The sequence below is a fragment of the Octopus sinensis genome, linkage group LG18 (assembly GCF_006345805.1).
Source record: "Octopus sinensis linkage group LG18, ASM634580v1, whole genome shotgun sequence".
NCBI lineage: Eukaryota > Metazoa > Mollusca > Cephalopoda > Octopoda > Octopodidae > Octopus > Octopus sinensis.
In genome coordinates, this window is record NC_043014.1 from 9,837,288 (window position 1) to 9,862,287 (window position 25,000).

At 37.6% G+C, this 25,000-nt stretch overlaps 1 long non-coding RNA gene across 2 annotated transcripts in view; it reads right to left on the bottom strand.

The window, feature by feature from the left end:
- The window catches only part of LOC118766900, a 526,709-nt gene that overhangs the window by 406,081 nt on the left and 95,628 nt on the right, over positions 1-25,000 (bottom strand). Inside the window, exon 1 of one of the 2 annotated variants that reach the window (XR_005002810.1) lies at positions 6,024-6,091. The exons of the other annotated variant lie outside the window; for it this stretch is intronic. This is a non-coding gene — a long non-coding RNA (uncharacterized LOC118766900). Of the gene's footprint in view, positions 1-6,023; positions 6,092-25,000 lie in introns of those variants that run through there. 2 annotated transcript variants of the gene reach the window in all.

The window sequence follows — 25,000 nt, forward strand, 5'->3', positions numbered from 1 at the left end:
TAGAAACACATTGAATTTCACATATAATTTATATGTTCATTGCATTCAACAGGAGGAAACACTCCTTCGGTTACGACGACGAGGGTTCTGGTTGATCCGAATGAACGGAACAGGCTGCTCGTGAAATTAACGTGTAAGTGGCTGAGCACTCCACATACACGTGTGCCCTTAACGTAGTTCTCAGGGATATTCAGCGTGACACAAAGAGTGACAAGGCCGGCCCTTTGAAATACAGGTACAACAGAAACAGGAAGTAAGAGTTAGAGAAAGTTGTGGTGAAAGAGTACAGCAGGGATCACCACCATCCCCTGTCGGAGCCTCGTGGAGCTTTTAGGTGTTTTCGCTCAATAAACACTCACAATGCTCGGTCTGGGAATCGAAACCGCGATCCTATGACCGCAAGTCCGCTGCCCTAACCACTGGGCGATTGCGCCTCCACTCTGTATTCAACAAGTGATTGATTAAAATGATTATATGTAAAATTACATAATTCGGCTCTTATACGTTATCTAGCTTTTACTTGTTTCAATCATTGAACTGCCGTCATGATGGATCGATTCCTTCAAAGCTTAAGTAGAAAAAAAACAATCCTTATTACTCATTTATTAAAATCTAGTACTTTTTGTAAAGCTCTACTTCCGAGAACTGCTAAGTTACGGTAATTATTTGCGTTATGATAATAAGAAGACACTCAATGATTTAATACATTGAGACAGAGAAAAGCTAATAAGAAAATGAATCGAAAAGAAGATACGTACATATGCATTTAGGTGTGGTCTGCTCCGTGAGGCTTTGCGCGATTTATTGACAATCGGTGATAGAGAAAACAAAACTAGTAGAAGAGAATGCGCTTAACAGATAACCGTTGAAACCATATTCAAATGCTACATTGGGAGAAGAACGCTTCTCCTACAGGAAAATGTCCGTTTTTATTAGTGCCATGTTTGGCTTCTAAATTTGTATTTGCATTAGTATCACATAGTGTAGCACGGATACACGCACATATATACATACCACACTATACACATCGTTTCATTATCAGACATAATTATAAATGTGCTGCGTAGCGTCTTTTTCGAAATTTATATGGTTCCTATGCGATGCAGTTCTTAGCAAATCCTATATAATGCACAATAATACATGAATTGACATTTAAAGAAATAAAATAGAATCTAATGTGTTTTTCGAATGAAAGGTACTTCAGATTGTTGTGCTACAAAAAAATAATTGTTTAAACAAATGAACAGAAATAATATAAGCTCCTTCAATGCGTAGAGCTAAGTATGTTTTGTGTAAGGTTCCGTCTCTTTCATGGCGATACTTATCGGAGAATTTATACGTTTTTCCGGCATTTTAAAACGAAGATTCAAAATAAGTTTGAAAACTAAAAAAATAATTTTAAAGATAATTTTTAGATACTTTAAAATATTTTCTAAAGCAGGCATGAGATTCCTTAGAATAAAATTTCTTTTATGATGTTTAATTTTCGAATGTACTGAGGCAAGATAAAACGTTTTGTGCATTCTTATGACAGCCGGAAATTAAATGAAAATAAGGTGGAAACGTAATGTCAATTGCATGACTAGAGATATATGCGATTTCTCGTTGTCTTTCACAATATTTCGAGTATATTTAAGCATGAGATAATTCAAGTAGAAACTGGTTGAAATAAGAGAAAATGTGAAGCAAAAGTGCTTCTCTACATTTATGTATTCAATTCTGCAATTTGCCTCCTCTCGGTAAATAATCGCAAACGCTAATATATATATATATATATATATATATATATATATACTATATATATATATATATATATATATATGCATATATACATACATATATATATATATATATACATACATATATATATATATATATATATATACATACATATTATGCAGAGTTTGACCGCCTCTTGTACCTACACCTTAGCGCCATCATAGCATCTGATGTGGATTTTAAAACCAAATCTGAAAAGACACCCACACAGATTGCACATCCGATTTGGAGCACCAAGAGGTGCAGATAAGTTCTGCTCTCTGTAGATCTTAAAATGTCTCTTGAGTCCTCCGTTGGATTTGCAATCCTTCTGGCATACACTGCATTCAAATGTGTTCACAGACATATAGGCAGAATAGTTGGTGGAGGTTTGTTTTCCATTCGTTCGCAGATGAGATTTGAGGCCAGCAAAAGACAGGCAAGGTCCGTCACAAACTGTGCACACAAAAAGGTCATTGTCATTCACCTTCTCGATTGTTACATTCTTCCTTAGATCTCTTTTGAGTCTTACTTGTGTTATCCTCGCCTCTTCAAATGCTTTCACTCCACTCCACACCACTGTTCGCCATCCAACGCGATCCGAAGCAAGGGTTTGTATATCTTCTGGAACCATTCACAGTGACTTCATAGTACCCCTTATGCTATCCTTAAAACTTTTTTTTATCTTCACGCCGATTGCGTTTCCCCTCTGCTAGCTCACCATAAAACAACTGTTTTGGCATGCGTTCATCCGCCATTCGAACAATATGGACCCACCATCTCATAGTTTTTTATTGGACATTTGTGTTTAGAGTAAAAGAAATCTATTTAATTTTTTTAAAATCAATGAGGGCATATTTGGTGGAAAGTTTCTAGCAATGTATAATGCCTTTCATAATAAGTCCATGTTTCACAAGAAAATAACAGGGATAGTAAGACAAATAATTTGTAAAGAGCCAGCTTTGTATTCTTATTTATATATCACTGGCACCAAACACGTGATTCCAAGCCACCAAATGCTTTTGCTGCCCTTTGAATTCGGAGCTCTATTTCTGTTTCAAGATTTCCATCATTTTGAACAGAACTTCCAAGGTAGACAAACGAATCGACAACCTCAAGTAACTTTCCTTTAACAAATATTTTGGTGGGGTTGCAAACAGCACCACACGCATATTGATGCATTATAACTGGGGTTTTTTCAAGTTGATGGTCAAGCCAAAATCGTCACAAGCTGAGTCAAATGCAGATACAAGAGATTGCAGTCTTGTTCAGAATGACTGACATAATCGCAATCGTCAGCGTACAAAATTTCTTTAGTGAGTGAAGTAAAAACATTCGTTTCGAATTTCAGTCTGATCAGATTGAAAACAACCCCTACTGATCGATACTTTATGTAAATACCCTCCTCAGAGTTTTGAAAAGCATGTGACAGCACAACAGCAAAGAGGGTGGTTGCATCAAGGTCTCCTTGCGTTACTCCATTTTCCACAGCAAAAGATTCAGAGAGCCTACCACCAAAATTAACTCTAGATTTCATATCTTTATGCAAAGCCCTCATCATGTTTACAAATTTTCTGGGCAATCTATTTTCCTTAGAATTAGCCACAGACCATTTCGATCAACAGTATCGAATGCTTTGCTCAAATCAAGAAAGCAATGATATAGAGCAAGATTCTGTTCAATGCATTTTTCTTGTATCTGTCTGACAGTAAAGATACAATCTGGAGAAACGAAAACCTCACTGAGACTCAGACGCTATGTTTGGAACTATAAATGTATTTCAACGTTCCAAAAAAATGCGGGCAAATGCCTTTCCAGCTATAGTCAAAAGGGAAATCCCACGAAAATTACCACATATCCTTTGACTCCGATTTATACAAGTAGACTAAAATGGCATCAATCCAGTCCCGAGGCACTTTCTCAGTTCTCCAGCAATGACAATTTATATATTTAATAAGAGTTCAAACATTTTGTCACCCTTATATTTCAAAACATCTGCACAGATTCCATAAGACCCTGGAGACTTATTGTTATTCAGCTTATTCGGCTTGTATACGTTTACTTATATATATATACATTTACACACACATACACACACACACATATATATATGTTGAATCGCTAGCTTCTGCACGCATTTATTTCTCTCCTTGCTTCTCTCCGTGTTTCTTTTCTGTGTATCTTTCTGTTGAAGAGCGTAGGCTCGAAACGTAAAAGACTTGTTTTATTTATATTCCTGAGTGCCATACTAATACAATTGTTTGTTTGTACTCCACCTGCCTTCGTCTTTTGTTTATTTTCATAAAGCTTCCCGTTATATATAATATATATGTGTGTGTGTGTGTGTGTGTGTGTGTGTGTGTGTGTGTGTGTGTATAGGCGCAGGAGTGGCTGCGTAGTAAGTAGCTTGCTAACTAACCACATGGATCCGGGTTCAGTCCCACTGCGTGGCAGCTTGGGCAAGTGTCTTCTGCTATAGCCTCGGCCCGACCAAATCCTTGTACCCGTCACTTAGCGGTTCGGCAAAAGAGACCGATAGAATAAGTACTGGGCTTACAAAGAATAAGTCCCGGGGTCGATTTGCTCGACCAAAGGCGGTGCTCCAGCATGGCCGTAGTCAAATGACTGAAACAAGTAAAAGAGTAAAGAATATATATATATATAATATACATATGTATATACATATATGTATGTATATATATATATATATGTATGTATATATATGTATATATATATGTATATATATGTATATATATGCGTGTGTGTATGAATATATGTATGTATATCTATAAGTATATCTATATATATCCCTTGTCATATATGTGTATATTGTGTATGTCTGAGCGTGTGTATGTGTGTTTCTGTTTGTCCGTGAAACATCGTCATTCAAATTTAAGCATCAGTAGGTAACAACGCTAATGTCCTGTCAAAATAGATTTATTATATTTATCACTTATAATTGATATTTGTTTATTGTTTGTCTCGTTTGAAGTTTATAGTCTTTTTTTTTTTAATTAAGTATAATTATGATTTAATATATGAACTTTGACATTAGTATAGTTCCTGAAATTTGAGTACACAGAGACTTGTATTTCAGAAATTAGTGTAATTTTGTGACCCTTAAATTTATGAACGGCCGTTTTGTAAGGGTTCTCCACTACCACCACCACTACCACCACCGCCACCACCACCGCCGCCACCACCAGCCGAATGGTTTTTCGATTTCAATCTCATTGCTTAACACCTGTAAACTAGGACTGACAAAAGTCACGTGCGTCGCTCTGGCAGATGGGATCTGAAAGAAACCCCTAATCAATCGGCCTCGCTTTACGAACCGGTAAGGTATACGGTCTTGAACAAAGATAACACCACACATTCACGCACAAACACACACATATACATAATATATATATATATATATATATATATATATACATATATATATATATACATATACATATATATATATATATACATATATACATATATACATATATATATGCACACACATATATATACACATATATATGTATATATACACACACACATATATATATATATATACACACAGATATATATATATATATATATATCGTCACGTCACGTGACCGACCAGAATATCAGATGTAGTTGCACAGCGCTGGTCACAATGCGTTTCGCATCGTTTTAGCCTTCAAATGACGCCACCCCGCTGGCTAAGCGAGCAGGCCAACAGAAGAAAGAGTGAGAGAAAGAGTGGTGAAAGAGTACAGCAGGGATCACCACCACCTGCCGGAGCGTCGTGGAGCTTTTAGATGTTTTCGCTCAATAAACACTCACAACGCCTGGTCTGGGAATCGAAACCGCGATCCTACGACCACGAGTCCGCTGCCCTAACCACTGGGCTATTGCGCCTCCACACACAACACACCACAACACACACACACACACACACATATATATATATATATATATATATTATATATATATACAACATATAAATATATACATTATATAACACACATAATATATACATATATATACACACACATATATATATACATATATATATACACACACACATATAGATATATATATATACATATATATACATACACACATATATATAAACATATATGTACACACACATATATATATATACATATATATACACACATATATATATATATATACACACACATATATATATATATATACATATATATATATGTATGTTTGTATGTATATACGTATGTATGTATGTACGTAGATGCACATATAGATACCTAAATGGTGAACTTCAACAGTCTCTAGCAAACAAATTTTACTGAGCGGATTTTGTCTGTCCGAGGCTACGGTTGGACACACTGGCACAAGGCGACATGCAGTAGGACTGAAAACTAAAGCACGTGGATACAACCAAACTTCCTAATCCCCTCCACAATCCATTCCATTAATATAGGAAAATTGTCCATTGTGAAATCGACACAAACTGACAGCAGAATCAGTAATACAAACAGTTCTTTAAGAGCACATACACACATATATATATGTGTGTGTGTGTGTGTGTGTGTGTGTGTGTGTGTGTGTGTGTGTGTGTGTGTGTGTGTGTGTGTGTGTGCGTGTGTGTGTGTGCTGTGTGTGTGTGTATATAAATATATGTATATGTCACAATCAAGTAGTTGAAATTCTCTCTATCCGGACAGATAATTCGATCCTATTCGGAGTAATGTATTCATGGAAATATCTCGAAAAATAATCAAATTAAAAGTTCTTTTGGTGTGTATACATATACATATATATATATATATAATATATATATAGATATATATCTTTGTGTGTATAAATGCATGCCATAATACACGCATGCTTACTCATACATATACATAATATATATATATATATATATATAATATATACTTTCATAGGTATACATATATGTACATTTATACATATACTACAAAGACAAACACACACATATATATATACGCGGACACACAATCACACACACACACACACACACAGACATATTGATATGAAATTAAATGAAATTGATGGGGAACTAACTCCTGTGTCATATTTCCGAAATGAAACATGGCAACGTATCACTTATGATAATGAAATCTATAAAAATTCTTTAAAATAACCTGTGTCCTATTTCATGATCATTCCGTCTACTTCCTATGAAATCCAAACACACATTCACTACACATCCATATAGAATGCACATAGATACATACATATTTAAGCGAGTATACATACATAGTTACTTGATCTACAAGAAATCGCAAATATTGTGATATTTGGCCCCCCCCCCCAAACCCAGGGTTCCGTCTTAACCCCTTCATGGCAATTTGCTGAAATTGCACAATTCTTTACTCTTTTACTCGTTTCAGTCACTTGACTGCGGTCATGCTGGAGCGCCGCCTTTAAGTAGAGAAAATCTACCACAGGACATATTATTTGTAAGCCTAGTAGTTGTTCTATCGCTTTCTTATGCCAAACCGCTAAGTTACGGGGGACGTAAACACACAAGCATCGGTTGTCAAGCGATAAACGACGGGCTTCCATCAGTTTCTGTCTACCAAATCCAATCACATGGTTTTGGTCGGCCCGAGTCTATAGTAGAAGATACATGCCGAAGGTGCCACGTAGCGGGAATGAACCCGGAACCATGTGGTTCGTAAGCAAGCTACTTACCACACAGCCACTCCTTTTTGACTGCTCTGTCGTCATTTTTCGGTGTATTTCAACCAAAAAAATGTTCACTTAAAGAGTATAACATGCTACATAGGGCAAAACGTTTACTTTTCAAAAATTCCAATGCTAAAGGGTCGAAAAGAAAAAAAACCCGAGCAACGCCGTCTATACTACTAGTATATATAACAATTGCAGCATGGAAGGTGTTTATAAACCATTTTTGAAACACAAAAAAAAACGTTAGATTAACTTCAACATTTAAATGTAATTTGCCAAAATATTTTCGTCGCTTTGAGACCGCAACCTTTGTTTCTTAAATGGCTTATAAACACCTTCAAAGCTGCAATTGTTTTCGTTCGAGCACACGATTTGAGATCAGGTCACTTGCTATGCAATTACATCTCTGTAATTATATATATATATTTTCCGGCATCAATTAATATTTCTAAAAAATATTACACTGGAAAAAAAAAAACTGCCGGTGCGCCACGTCAGACAGTTTGAGAAGCCCTGCCCTGGATGACCATCATGGTTTCCTGTTCTTCCGTTCTTAAAGTTCGAAGAATCCAACCGAGCAACCGTCTGCATTTTATTACGGACTTAGCAATATATACCGAGAAACATGCATCAATACTCATGTTGATGCCAATGTCACGCACTGATTTCGTTTGAGGAACTGCAATCACTCCTATTTCTTCATTACCCACAAGGGGCTAAACATAGAGAGGACAAACAAGGACAGACATAGGTATTAATTCAATTATATCGACCCCAGAGCGTAACTGGTACTTAATTAATCGACCCCGAAAGGATGAAAGGCAAAGTCGACCTCGGCGGAATTTTGAACTGAGAACGTAACGGCAGACGAAATGCCTATTTCTTTACTACCCACAAGGGGCTAAACACAGAGAGGACAAACAAGGACATACATACGTGTTAAGTCGATTATATCGACCCCAGTGCGTAACTGGTACTTAATTAATCGACCCCGAAAGGATGAAAGACAAAGTCGACCTCGGCGGAATTTGAACTCAGAACGTAACGGCAGACGAAATACCTATTTCTTTACTACCAACAACGGGCTAAACACAGAGAGGTCAAACAAGGACAGACATAGGTATTAAGTCGATTATATCGACACCAGTGCGTAACTGGTACTTATTTAATCGACCCCGAAAGGATGAAAGGCAAAGTCGACGTCGGCGGAATTTGAACTCAGAACGTAACGGCAGACGAAATGCCTATTTCTTTACTACCCACAAGGAGCAAAACACAGAGGGGACAAACAAGGACAGACAAACGGATTATGCCGATTTAATCGACCCCAGTGCGTAACTGGTAGTTATTTAATCGACCCCGAAAGGATGAAAAGCAAAGTCGACCTCAGCTGAATTTGAACTCAGAACGTAACGGCAGACGAAATACCTATTTCTTTACTACCAACAAGGGACTAAACACAGAGAGGACAAACAAGGACAGACATAGGTATTAAGTCGATTATATCGACCCCAGTGCGTAACTGGTACTTATTTAATCGACCCCGAAAGGATGAAAGGCAAAGTGGACATCGGCGGAATTAGAACTCAGAACGTAACGGCAGACGAAATGCCTATTTCTTTTCTACTCACAAGGGGCTAAACACAGAAAGGACAAACAAGGACAGACAAATGGATTATGTCGATTTTATCGACCCCAGTGCGTAACTGGTAGTTATTTAATCGACCCCGAAAGGATGAAAAGCAAAGTCGACCTCGGCGGAATTTGAACTCAGAACGTAACGGCAGACGAAATACCTATTTCTTTACTACCAACAAGGGACTAAACACAGAGAGGACAAACAAGGACAGACATAGGTATTAAGTCGATTATATCGACCCCAGTGCGTAACTGGTACTTATTTAATCGACCCCGAAAGGATGAAAGGCAAAGTCGGCCTCGGCGGAATTTGCACTCAGAACGTAACGGCAGACGAAGTACCTATTTCTTAACTACCCACAAGGGGCTAAACACAGAGAGGACAAACAAGGACAGACATAGGTATTAAGTTGATTATATTGACCCCAGTGCGTAACTGGTACTTATTTAATCGACCCCGGAAGGATGAAAGGCAAAGTCGACCTCGGCGGAATTTGAACTCAGAACGTAACGGCAGACGAAATGCCTATTTCTTTACTACCCACAAGGGGCTAAACTCAGAGGAAAGAAACAAGGACAGACAAACGGATTAAGTCGATTTTATCGACTCCAGTGCGTAACTTGTACTTAATTAATCGACCCCGAAAGGATGAAAGGCAAAGTCGACCTCGGCGGAATTTGAACTCAGAACGTAACGGCAGACGAAATACCTATTTCTTTACTAACCACAATGGGCTAAACACAGAGAGGACAAACAAGGACAGACAAACGGATTAAGTCGATTTTATCGACCCCAGTGCGTAACTGGTACTTATTTAATCGACCCCGAAAGCATGAAATGCAAAGTCGACCTCGGCGGAATTTGAACTCAGAACATAGCGGCAGACGAAATACCGTTAAGCATTTCGCTCGGCGTGCTAACGATTCTGTCAGGTTGCCCTCCTGGGCCAGTATAACCTCTCTGCATTTCATTCAGCTTTTGAGCTGTTAGCACAGGGTTTGGACTTTTCCAGCATGAATCTACATGGTATTGTTCTCAGTCCACCTGTAATTTGCGACCAACTCCCATTACAGGAGCGCAAAATTTCCAGGCTTCTAACGTTTCCCTCACTATCATATTTCTCTTTTTTTCTATCTACATTTTCCTTTAGTTTTCTTTCTCACTTTTTTCTCTCACTCTATTTCCTTTCTATTTTTCAAGCTTAATTATTTTTCACTCCATACTTCTGTAGGATTCCAGATGAAAAACTAGATTGAACGCCGCGTCAGTACAAAGCAGTATGTGAATTATTACTTACATATCACTGCGTGGTTAAAATAGTTGGCTTCGCAGCAATGCCTTCAGTTCAAAGACCAATGCACAGCATTTCGCGACAAGGGATTTGTCCCTACCAGTCTTTAAATTGTGCAAAACTTACTGTGTTCTCTTACGAAGTTCTTTTTTTATATGCTTCTAGAATACATACGTGTAAATTTTGTGTAAATTTTCAAAGTAAGCACATATCTTTTTTAGCATCATTGAATGGCGTTATAACTTTTATTATTTGTAGACTGATATCCACCGCGGTTGACTTTGCCTTACATCCTTTCGTGGTCGATTAAATAAGTACCTATTTCTTTATTACCCACAAAGGGATTAAACACAGAGGGTTCAAACAAGGAGGGACATAGGTAGTATTAAGTCGATAACATCGACCCCAGTGCGTAACTGGTACTTAATTTATCGACCCCGAAAAGATGAAAGGCAAGGTCGACCTCGGCGGAATTTGAACTCAGAACGTAACGACTGACGAAATACCTATTTCTTTACTACCCACAAGGGGCTAAACACAGAGAGAACATACAAGGACAGACAGACGGATTAAGTCGATTACATCGACCCCAGTTCGTAACTGGTACTTAATTTATCGACCCCGAAAGGATGAAAGGCAAGGTCGACCTCGGCGGAATTTGAACTCAGCACGTAACGACAGACGAAATACCGCTAAGCATTTCGCCCGGCGCGCTAACGTGTCTGCCAGCTCACCGCCTCGATTAAATAAGTACCAGCTACGCACTGGGGTCGATATAACCGACTTATTCCCTTCTCCCAAGCTGCCGTTGCGGAAAAATTTGAAATACTTCTTTGTAGACTGATAATTAATTTTCACCGATGTCATGACACCCTATTACACTCAGAAAGATTGTTCGGAGTTAATAACCTGAGCTCAAAGTCTGACAGCTGTTCGAAATATCTTCTGTTAGACAAACAACATCACAAAATTTGCACATCATTTCAACTTTCTATGCAATCATCCTATATCACGATCGTATTTTCATCATTTATTTTCCATCAAATCAGTCTTAGACAAAACCACACAGATATCTAATTAAACTAATTGGACAGTAATTATTCTTTCTTAATATTTTTTTTAGACTCTTCCCCCACCATTTATTGATGTTTTCTTGTTTTCAAAGTGGTATTGACACGTAAGTTTGTCCAATAAGTGTTTCTTCTTCATTTAATAGTTGTTTCGTAAGCTTTGGATATTAGGTTCCAGTATTTATCTTCAATAATGTGGCGAGGTAGCAAGAACGTTAACACGCCAAACAAGCTGCTTCACGATATTTCCTCTGCCTTAAACGTCTGAGCTCAAATGTACGCCTAATGCGACTTTGTCTTTCTTCCGAAAGAGCGAAAGGCAAAGGGTCAACGAAAGACCTGAGCTCGGTGTAGCCGTTTTACCTCGCTTCCTCAAAATTGATGGCATTGTACGAATATTTGAATCCAGTATCTGTTTTACATAAGGCGGAAAGCTGTCACAGACGTTTGCACGCTGAGCAAGATGCTTCACAGTATTTCAACCGTCTTTACGTTGTGGATTCCAATTCTGTCGAGAGGCGACTTTGCCTTTCATCGTTTCGATGAAATAAAGGTCAATAAAAAAGTACCAGTGGTGCATTGGGGTCGATATAACCGACTTACCCCCACCGAAACTGATGGCCGAAACTGAAGCGAGTTTTTATCTTATATAAGGCGGAATCTTTAGCACGCGGATCGAAATGCTTTGCGTCATTTCGTCCGTAATCGCATTACTCGTTCAAATTCCGCGGGCGTTGACTTCGCCATTCATCCATTCGGGGTTGCTAGAATAAGTACCAATTGCGTCCTGGGGTTTATGTCAATGTCTTATCCCGTCCCCGGCAATTGCTGATCTTGCGCCAAAGTTTGAAACCAATTTTTACCTAATAATGCGGTGAGCTGGCAGAATCGTGAGCAAGTTTATGTGAATCATTCATCAGAGCGGTATTTCATCCTGAGGACTATATATGCCACAGAAACCGGTCTTATGACCTTATGGGTCGGGAAAGGACCTTAATGTCTGTCATATTTAGCGATAGTTTTGTAAATTTCAGTAATCTCACTCTTCGCTTTTCCTTTTTATTACTTTCCTAAACTGTGTATATTATCCATTCCTTTCTAAGTGTCATAAGCATCCAATCCAAAGTTTTCATTCGGGTAATTGCATATTTTTCCTAAAACTATATAGAACTTCTGCACTACATCATTATTCTAATCGTTCGTTGAAGCGTATATTTTGATGATTAAGACTTTATAATATTTTAGCTGCCACTCCTAAGACAGTTTTATGCACCATAAAACCTGCACCATTTTTATGTTTACTGCACACTACTGTAGCTCATATTTTAACCATAGTATCTCTTATAAATTTTCTCCAAATTCTCCATCACGTTTCAGCGTGAGATAGGGAAATAGACTCTTAATGGGCTACTTGTTATACTTCTACAGACTGATAACGATTTTATACATATATAACTGCAATATAAATGCAATTTTTACAATATTAAAATTCTGATTTTGTTCACACATCTGATTTCCATTTTTCAATGCGCCGATAATCTGGTAGTGCATAACTCACATCCAAATGTGTTTTGCTGTAAGATAATTTGTGAGAGATTCCTATAGACTTGAAAAGGTTTTATATATATATATATATATTGGTGGTGTCTTAACCATTTTTTTCAATCGAAAAGCAAAAATATATACATCACTAAAGCTGACCACCAAGTGATTTCACCACACTTCTCTGGTAGGCGATATACTTTCAATAATACAAATAATATGTTCAAAGATGGGGCGTGTATGTGAACATATGACCTGCAAGAAATAACAGCTAACTTTCCTTGAGATCACATCTCACTAAAGTAGTAGAGTAACTTCCTGGAAACTTGGGATTTGTTGTCTCTTATAATCCGCATTTGTTTACACGGAGGAACTTCATAATCACGCGGCCATCAGATTCCTTCACTGGTACTTTGCACAGGTGGGTACCTTGTACGGTAGGGTACCAACAGAATTGCATCATTTTCCCTTAAGTTGCATTCAATTATTTTATTGTTTCAATCATATGACCGTGGCCATGCTGGGGCACTACTTAAGGGTTTTAGTTGAACAAATCAACCCCAGTACTTCTTTGTTAACACTGGTATTTAATGTATCGATCTTCTTTGCCGAAGCGGTAAGTTACGGGAACGTAAACACGCCAACACCGGTTGTCAAGCTGTGGTGGGGGGCAAACACAGACATAAAGACGCACACACATAGATATATACATTTATATATACATGATAGACTTCTTTCATTTTCCGTCTGCCAAATCCACTGACATGGCTTTGTTCCGCTCGAGGCTATAGTAGAAAACATTTGCCCAAAGTGCCATCCAGTGGGACTGAATCCGACACCATGCGATTGGGAAGCCACGCCTTAGAATGTATCGACCATTGCTACTATCCTTGTTTGGAAAAATCCCTAATCCGAAATGTTTTTGGAGTCAAATGTTCTGGAAAATCGATGTTTGAATCTGTAACCCAGCAGATAAAATATGTTTAATAATGTAAGCTTAATCGGAAAGCTGCGATGGCTCTAAGTGGAAAGCCAGGACCATAAGTGTACTCAGGGATGACCTCTGGATAAAAACAATAATCCGTTAACAGTGTTTCTGACAACTGCAAACACTCACGCATCGCGAGAACGCAAAGAAACAGATTCACACGTTCTTTAAATGGGAAATTAAAAGCCGTATGTACGCACATATATACAGCACATATACACACGCACAACAGCAGTATATCCACAGCGTATACATACCCTAATACGCAAAAAATCATTTATACACACACTAACATATATATATACTGACACACAAACCTTATTGTACACACACACACACACATATACTGACACACAAACATTATTGTACACACACACATATATATATTGACACAAAACATTATTGTACATACACACACACACATATATATACTGACACACAAACATTATTGTACACACACACACACATATATATACTGACACACAAACCTTATTGTACACACACACACATATATATACTGACACACAAACATCATTGTACACACACACACACACACATATATATATATACTGACACACAAACATTATTGTACACACACACCCACATATATATATATACTCACACACAAACATTATTGTACACACACACGCACACACACACACACACACACACACACATATATATATATATATATACTCTAACACAGTAACAACAATATTTGTACACATTAACACACTAATAGGGATATTTATATGCACACGCACACAAATACAAAATCGTCAGGAAAGATAGCAGCTGGACCTCCTTCTAATGAAAGCAAATCAATTAGATTTATCGATCTTTGATAATTTCAATTGTATTCAACACTGGTTTTATTGGGCCTTGTTTGTAAACAACAATTATCACGATGAGAGCGGCAGCAGCGGCACCATCAGCAGCTAATACGTGCCAAGACATAAGAAACAGATGCATGAACAAAAGACACGCCTGCAGCAGCAGCAGCAGCAGCAGCAGCAGCAGCAACAATTTCAGTAGCAACAACAGTAACGTCCTCTGGTGAGAAATCGTAGAAAAAAAAATCGGGCGTATAACGTTCACGTGTCGATCAACAATGACGATGACAACGACGATGTCAAAAGCCAAGTCGGCCATATTGATAATCGAGATAGGCGGAGGCACGGCGCTGTGGTTTGTTTCGGAAGTTCGCTTTACAGCTGTGTGGTTTTGAGTACAGTTCTACCGCACGGCAACATGGTAGAGTGTCTTCTGCATATTTGCAATTCTGAGGCTCCGGGAAAAGCCGAAATTAAGGATGCAGTACTTGGCTGCTCCTTATTTTTATCGCCTCCAAAATGATGGCAGGCAAATTAAAGTGACGAATTAAATACTCCAAGACATATTTTCCGATAGTCAAACGATTCCGCCATCTTGCATCCTAAACAACAACAATAATAATAATTATAATTGATTCGCGCTTTGTTGCAAAGCCGCCGATTTTGAGGGTTCGTGATATGTTGATATCAAGATCTCTCGTATTTGAACGGCAAGTAAATTTTCCAGTTCTGAAGGGTGGAAACGCAAAGTTAACGTCGGTGGGATTTGAACTCAGAACGTAAAGCGCTAGAAGAAATGTAGGTAAAGATTTTTCCAGAGTTCTAATGATTCTGTCAGTTTGCCTCTTAACAACAACAATAATGGTTGCTAGAAGTGCGGAAAATTTGAAGGCAAAACTAACAAGCATTAATTAGATCTTCGATATACAATGTGATAAGTCGTTTCTGATTCGTTGTTTTTGTAATCTAATGAGCGCCTAAGCATAACAACAATTGACGTCATTTGCTTCTTTTATTCATTCAATTGGCCACAAGGGCCTTACAAAGAAAGGAAGCTGCGGGCTAGACGAGGATATAATGATATGAAATGATTGACAATATGATAATAATAAGGGTAACAGCAACACCCACCGATTGCTGTTTACCCGGACACATTGTTCTTTTATAAAATATTTTGAGGCAACAAACCTCTTACAAAACAAAACATAAAGGAGGCAATAGACTTCTTACAAGAAAGCCATTGTTAGGCAGAAACCTCTTATATAAGTCAAAAAATCAATCATACAATACAAATGAGGCACCGAGCCTCTTACTTTAATTGAAGAAATCTGTGGAAGGAAATAGTTTAATAAAAGCTTGGTATGACATCCCTCAAGTTACGCTGCAAAATGCCACACGAGCTGGGAATTCCCGACGATTAAAACGGTGTCACAATACGCATAGAAGAATTTTCGAATATTTGTGAGTGTTAATGTGACATCACGCTTTGTGGCGCTTACTGTTTACCTCAAATAGATCTTGTGAAAATATAAATCGTATTTTAACGAATTTTCCTCATTTCTAGCGACCATCCTGTAATTCTTATTTTGGCAGAAGGCCAGCAAAACTGAATAGTGGTGAAGTTGACTACATTGGTCTGTGTTCTCAAATGATTCTCCAGAACATTTAAGTCCAAAAGTATTTCGGATTATTGTTTTTATCCAGGGGTCATTCCTGAGTACACTAATGGTCCTGGCTTTCCACTTAGAGCGATCGCAGCTTTCCGATTAAACATACTTTATCTGCTGAGCTACAGATTCAAACATCGATTTTCCGGAACATTTAGCTCCAAAAATATTTGGGATTAGGGATTTTTCCAAACAAGTTTGGTAGCCTTGGTCGATACATTCTAAGGCGTTGCTTCTGAATCGCATGGTGTCCGGATTCAATCCCACTGGATGGCACTTTGGCAAAGTCAACATGGGCGTAATTTGAACTCAAAACGTAAAGAAGAACGAAATACTTCTAAGCATCTAGTCTGGTGTGCTAACGATTCAGCCGTCTCTTGCCATCAGCAACAACAATGAGAAGAATAGAGGAAAACCATAATAACAGTGCCATAGACCTCCACAATAATAACAGGAAAGACATCAACAATAAATTCAGAACAATAGCACCTCAAGCCACAACATCACAACAGCAATAACGACATTAACAAGAACTACAGCAATAATAAAAGAATACCAGAAACGGCAATAGCATCAGTAAATATTTGATTCAAGGAATGATATTTTTGACGTGTAGCTCAATCAGCGAAACCTTCGTCAGACAATAGCATATTTAATAAAGCAAGAGACATTGGATAATATAATTCTAGTTTTGTACGGCTTGAAAACTTCTTTTTAATATAAAGATAACTTGGTACTAAACCGCAGCAGTAATTACTTAAGTACAGAAATGTCTGCTATAATGAAAACCAGAGCGGCAGTAAAAGCAGTGAAAAAAAACTGATACAGCATCGAGAAAAAAGAAACATAATCCGAGCAACCAACAACAGTAATAATATGAAGTTTAAAGAGCGCAAGATATCAACAAAAGGAATGACAGAAATGACAGCAACAGAGAGAAATCACGTTCAATAAAAAAGAATAAAAGAAAAATGAAAATAATGAATGAATAATGAAATACAGCACGTACAGTAAACCATAGGGTTGTCATATCCAGAATGCTTTCTTTTACAAGGTCTGCACAGCCAGGTCTGATTTGTAAGGCAATGCAAAAACTATTCAAGAAGAAGGCGCCTAGTTTTGGGATCAGGGACTGTAAATGTATTGGGTACAGTCACAAATACGTAAATCAGCAATCAGCAGTGTAGATGGAACATGGCTATGTGATTAAGATGATGGAAACTGTGTGGAAGCCCCTCGTGTATGTATATATATATATATATATATATATATATTTATTTTATTTCTTCCAGGCCATCAGATGTTGTTACACATCGCTGGTCACAATGCATTCGCATTGTTTTAGCCTTCGAATGACGCCACCCCGCTGGCTAAGCGAGCAGGCCAACAGAAGAAAGAGTGGTGAAAGAGTACAGGAGGGATCACCACCCTCTACCGGAGCCTCGTGGAGCTTTTAGGTGTTTTCGCTCAATAAACACTCACAACGCCCGGTCTGGGAATCGCAACCGCGATCCTACGACCGCGAGTCCGCTGCCCTAACCACTAGGCCATTGCGCCTCCACACACACATATATATATATATTATATATATATATATATATATATATATATATATATATAATATTTATATATATAATATATTATATATATATTGATAAAAACGGTAAGATAACAAAAGAAAGTAAGAGACCTCGACACTATGTAAATAGAGGAATTTATCTATAAATGTGACAATTATTCGGTAGCCAAGATAAAACTCCGAGTTTCGGATGCCGAGGTGGATCTCCACGCCACCATCTCTTCAGTTATCCGGCCACTGCTACAACACTACGAAGGGGTGCTGAAAAGTTCTTCATAGCGTTTTTCCGATGGCCAGATAACTGAAGAGATGGTGGCATGGATTTCCACCTCGTTATCCGAAACTCGGAGCTTGGCTACCGAATAATTGTCACATAATACATTTACACACACATATATATATATATATATATATATATATATAATATATATAGATGGAATTTACAAAATAAAGCAAAAGACGAAGACGGGTGTATAAACAACAAACAGATGTATTAGTTTAATGCTTGGGAAGTGAGAAAGTGTTTTACGTTTCGAGCCTACGCTCCTAAACAAAAAGGAACACAGCAGAAATAAACAGGGAGAGAAAATGAAATAAAAGTAAAGGGAGAAAATTAAAAAGGTTTCGTGGCTAGCAATCAATCATGGCGAATGCCGATACACACACACACACACACACACACACACACACATATATATATATATATATATACACATGTGTGTTTGTACCCAACCATTGGAAAAACCGGTGTCGGTTTCTTTACATCCTCCAAAAATAAGGGTTCATCACAAGACAATGATAGAATAAGTTCCAGATTTTAAACAATGTATTGACTACAATCATTAATGACAGTGCTCCAACATGGCCACAATCCAATGACTAAAACAAGCGAAAGATAATAACATCAAAAATTATAGCAGCAAAATTATCCAAAAACAAAAAAATAAATAAAAGAAGACTTATGCCAGAAATAGAAAAATCGTGATATATTATTAACATCGATATCGACACCGAACAAGAAGAAAAAAAAAGTAACGTAGCATTAGCGAAAGCAGAAAGAAAAGTACACTTGCAATCCAGAAATAAAAACCATCAACGTATCAAGATAACGCATAACCAGAACACGAAGAGCAGCCATTAAAATAACAACCCGCGCAAATGTACCGTTAGATTTAATAACAGAAATGAAAAAGAGAAATGAGGAAATATATAAACGAACAAAAATACAGCGGGTCAACTGCTGCCATTACGACAATACATATAATTTCAATATCAATTCACAGTAATTCAGGCTGTAACCTGCATAGTATCATCAAAATTCAGGCTGTAACCTGCATAGTATCATCAAAATTCAGGCTGTAACCTGCATAGTATCATCAAAATTCAGGCTGTAACCTGCATAGTATCATCAAAATTCAGGCTGTAACCTGCATAGTATCATCAAAATTCAGCCTGTAACCTGCATAGTATCATCAAAATTCAGGCTGTAACCTGCATAGTATCATCATCAAAATTCAGGCTGTAACCTGCATAGTATCATCAAAATTCAGGCTGTAACCTGCATAGTATCATCAAAATTCAGGCTGTAACCGCATAGTATCATCAAAATTCAGGCTCTTCCTGCATAGTACATCAAAATTCAGGCTGTACCTGCATAGTATCATCAAAATTCAGCTGTAACCTGCATAGTATCATCAAAATCAGGCTGTAACCTGCATAGTATCATCAAAATTCAGGCTGTAACCTGCATAGTATCATCAAAATTAAATTTGCCAGCTATTATAAATACAATGGCCGTTCAAAAATCCAACAATAACCTGGACAATATTATACGAATCTATGGGACTTTGTTGCCATACAAAGGTTATGTACGGAACACTACAGAGAAGAGCAACAGCGCTACGTAGGAAAAGACCATAATGTGAAGCGCTACGTCCGTAGAAAGGAAGACTAAACGACACTAGGAAGCACTGCTACAAGACTACGAAGGGGTGCTGAAAGGTTCTTGAATTTAAAGGCTTCGCGAAGGGCCTGACTGGAGCCCAAGCTTTTGAGTTCTTTTATAGGGCTTAGAAGGACTGTTGCAATAAGTGTATGAATCTGGAAGGGGAATGTGCTGAATAAAATCATAATTAATTGATACTCCTGTTTTTCTTTTACCCAGGGCCAGGAAGTTTTCATTCCTCCTCATATATATTGCTATACGATTAGAAAAACTGAAGGATCGTTCCAGTAAATGCATGAATCTGAGAGGGAAATATGTTGAATAAAATCATAATTGAAGCTCCTGTTTTTTCTTTTACCTAAGGCCAGGAATGTTTCAGCACTCCCTCATATATATTGGCATACGATTAGAAAACTGAAGGACAGTTGCAATAGGTGTAGGAATCTGAACGGGAAATATATTGAATAGAATCATAATTAATTGATCCACCTGTTTTTTTTGTATTTTACCCAAGGCCAGGAAGTTTTCACACCTCCTTATATATATTGGCATATTATTAGAAAATCTGAAGGACTGTTATAAAATAAGTGTGAATCCGAGAAAGTAATATGTTAAACAAAATCATAATTAATCGATATTGCTGTATTTCCTTTTACCCAAGGCTGGAAAATTTTCAGCACCCTCGTACACAACACTACAAAACCCTACAAGGTAGCAGTTCAAAACTACGTAATGCCACTGAATACTGAAACACTACCATTCATGTCTATTGTTCTATACTATTCCATAAAACCACCGGGTCCAATAATGCTTTCCGATATATGCAAATGGCTTGACATTTTTGAGAGGTAGTCGATTATTTTGAAACTCCCACCCCCAGTACTTGACTATTACTTATTATATTGACCCCGAATTGATAAAAAGCAAATTCGACCTCGACCGAATTTGAATTCAGTACATAAAGACGGATGAAATGCTGTAAAACATTTTGTTGGGTGCTGTAAGGACTCTGTCAACTCGCACCAGGTTGAAAAATAACAAGATCAGCTTAAAAATTTACCACCTTATTACTTAGCCAAAGAAAGAATCTCTAAGTGCTTCCTTGACCAGATAGAATTAGTACCTAAATTAAAACTATATCCTCTTAAAAGCTGAAATGCACACTGGTTCATGTACATGAAGATGAATAATATATGAGAGAGAAAAGAACAGAACTGTTTGAAATGGAATGACTTTGACTATAGTCTGCTCAGTGAATGCTGGCCAAGGGTTAAACAGCTTCAAAAACAACAATAGCAGCAGCAGCCATAATACTTACAGCATCGTTCGTAACACAAAACTGCCAGACAATTTGAGATACTGCAGCAGTAATCACAACAACAACAACAACAACAACAACTAATGCAAACACCACAAGAATAACTAACAACGATGACATCACTAAAACAACTTCTGATGACGATGAAAAAATTAAAAAAAACAAGGAAAGAAATACGATGCTGTGAAAAGTATTTTAAAGATTGGTAGTGCAGCAACTGTAACCACGGCGACGAGAATCATGGCGGCGAAAAACCATCTCATTGAAGAAAAGGAAACAATCTATAAACATAAATACATCTTCTCTTCGCCACTGAGTAAAAATAAGAGATTTCAATCACGAAATTAATTTTCGCACTTTTGACCCTCGCTCACGTCTTTCGTAGTCTTCCACTCACTTTCTGCCTCTCTCACTCAGTATATCTACTTATCGTTGAATCAATCAATCAGTCAATCACTCACTCAATCAATCAATCAAACAAATAATCAATCAATGAATCAATCAATCAATCGGTCTATCTCTCTGTCTGTCTGTCTATCTATCTATCAATCAATCGGTCTATCTCTCTGTCTATCTATCTATCTATCTATCTATATATCTATCTATCTATCTATCTATCGATCAGTCTTTCTGTCTGTCCATCTGACTGTCTTATCTCACCCTTTCTTTCTCTTTCAGGCTCACTTTCTCTCTCTCTCTCTACCTATCTATCTCAATTATCTATCTATCTATCAATCTATCTATCTATTAGTCTCTCTCTGTTCATCTGACTTTCTTACCTTACCTTCTCTTTCTCTCTCTCTCTGTCTTTGTCTCACTATCTGCCTCATTATCTATCTCTCTGTTCAAGAACGCAACGTATCGCCCAGCCCAGGAATCGATCATGCGCTACACCCTAATCACTACACCACACACTTCCACACGGCCGTTTTTAATCGTTTTAAACCTCTCTGCTTTGTCTCTACTTCTTTCTCAATTTCGCTTATGGTACTTCTTTAAAATTCCTCATTTGATATATGAAACTCTATTACAGATATTTTAAGAATATCTGTCAACACACATACACAAATACACACAACCATACTCACATACCCACACGCACATACAAACATACACACAGAGGCGCATTCACTCACACACACTCGCTCACATACATAATCCCAGGCAAATATACGCACTTTTTCACAAACACGTAACACTGCAAAGATACACATACACATACGCCACTTCCTTCCACCCTATCTCTCTCTCTCCATCTCTCTCTCTCTCCTCCATCTCTCTCTCTCTCCATCTCTCTCTCTCATCTCTCTCTCTCTCTCTATCTCTCTCTCTCCATCTCTCTCTCTCTCTCCATCTCTCTCTCTCTCTCTCCATCTCTCTCTCTCCATCTCTCCCTCCATCTCTCTCTCTCTCCATCTCTCTCTCTCCCTCTCTCCCTCCATCTCTCTCTCTGTCCATCTCTCTCTCCATCTCTCTCTCCCTCCATCTCTCTCTCTCTCCAACTCTCTCTCTTATATTTCTTTGTATTTTTTTATGCCGCACCTAACAAATAAATTTGTGACTTCCTGCCTAAACATGTAATCATTAGTTCAGTCACGTAAAAACTCATTTAAATAAATTCATTTCTAATATTGACACAAGACCACAGCTTCGAGATATATACTTCATTTAATTGCTGTGTATTGCCAGATAATGTTTAAACTCAGCATACATTACGACGTATCTTAACAAAATCAATCTAGCATCATTCACGTTCTTCAAGTGATGCCTCTCTTTCTCTCTCAAACTGAAAATAACTCATAATTTGTTTTTTTATCCATCTTTACTCTTTCATTTATTTCACTCGTTGCAGTGCGGTGATGTTGAATCATTGCCTTTAAGTGTTCTTTAGTTGAACAAAATTTACTCCACTTGTTAAAATGGTTTCGCTTAAGAATCTGGTACTAAAGTCAGCCGGTCTCTTCTGTCGAACCGTGGGGTAATGGGTTAATGAACAATGCAATACCAATTGCCAAGCAGTAAGTGGCGGTAACAAACAAACACACACACGCACATACTCATATATATATATATATATATATATACTAGCAGTATCGCCCGGCGTTGCTCGGGTTAGTAAGGGAAATAACTATATAAGCATTTTTAGAGAGTTATACCCAAAAAATAGCAAAAGAATGTATTAAAAATGGAAAAAAAATGATGGTAATTTTTTTTTTAAATCGTTGACTCCTCGTAGACATTTTTAGAGAGTTACTTCCCTTATATAATAGCGAAACAAATGCATTAAAATGGAAAAAAATAATGGTAATTTTTTTTTTAATCGTAGACTCATCGTAGACGCGCGTTAATACCCAGAAGGGCTCCATATGAATCACGACTATAAGATACCCGGTTTTGGTTAAACTGCACCGCAAAATGTGAGAGTAGTTAGGAATCTAAATCGTAGGAGACAGACACACAACCTCTCTTATATATATATATATATAATATATATATATATATATATATATATATATATATAATATTATATATATATATATATATATATATGTGTGTGTGGTGTGTGTGTGTGTGTGTGTGTGTGTGTGTGAGTGCGTTTTGGGTACGGCAAACTCTACTCTTTTGCTTCGACGGATTATGTGCCCCAATATTAGACTATTTACCTTAGTCAATGCAAGGTGATCGCTTATAAACTTTAAGCTTATGAAATATTATTATTATTATTATTATTATTATTATTATTATTATTATTATTATTATTATTTACACACACAAACACACAGATATGTATACGTGAGTCTTGCGCACAATTTCCTTCTAATAAATTGACAAACAAAGCATTGATCCAGGACTGAGTAGACTACAGCATTTTAAGGTGCTGCATTATGGGAACTCGCAACCCCGTGAATTCAAAGCGAGCTTCTGAAACACACGGCCATTTTGCAATACAAATGTTTTGTATTTAGACTGCGAGTTGGCAGAGTCGTTAGCACTCCGAACAAAATTCTTAGAGACATTTCGTCCGTCTTTACGTTGTGAGATCAAACTCCGCCGAAGTCAACAACGTCTTTCATCTTTTCGAGATTCATAAATTAAGTACCAGTTAAGCACAACTGAGGTCGATGTAATCTGCTTTCTACATTCCCCAAAATTGCAGCCCTGGTACCAAATTTTGAAGCTAATACATATACTCTCTTTTACTCTTTTACATGTTTCAGTCATTTGACTGTGACCATGCTGGGGCACCACCTTTAGTCGAGCAAATCGACCCCAGGACTTATTCTTTGTAAGCCTAGTACTTATTCTCTCGGTCTCTTTTGTCGAACCGCTATGTTACGGGGACGTAAACACACCAGCATCGGTCGGACAAACACAGACACGCAAACACACACATGCATATATATATATACATATACATATATACGACGAGCTTCTTTCTGTTTCCATCTACGAAATCCACTCACAAGGCTTTGGTCGGCCCGAAGCTATAGTAGAAGACATTTACCGAAGGTGCCACGCAGTGGGACTGAACCCGGAACCATGTGGTTCGTAAGCAAACTACTTACCACACAGCCACTCCTGCGCCTATATGCAATTTTTTATTTTTATTGTAACCTATGTTTTACTTAGACATATTTTCAGCAGCGGTGCAACGCTATGGCCTCCATTTTGGCTGGGCCTCATACAGAACAGA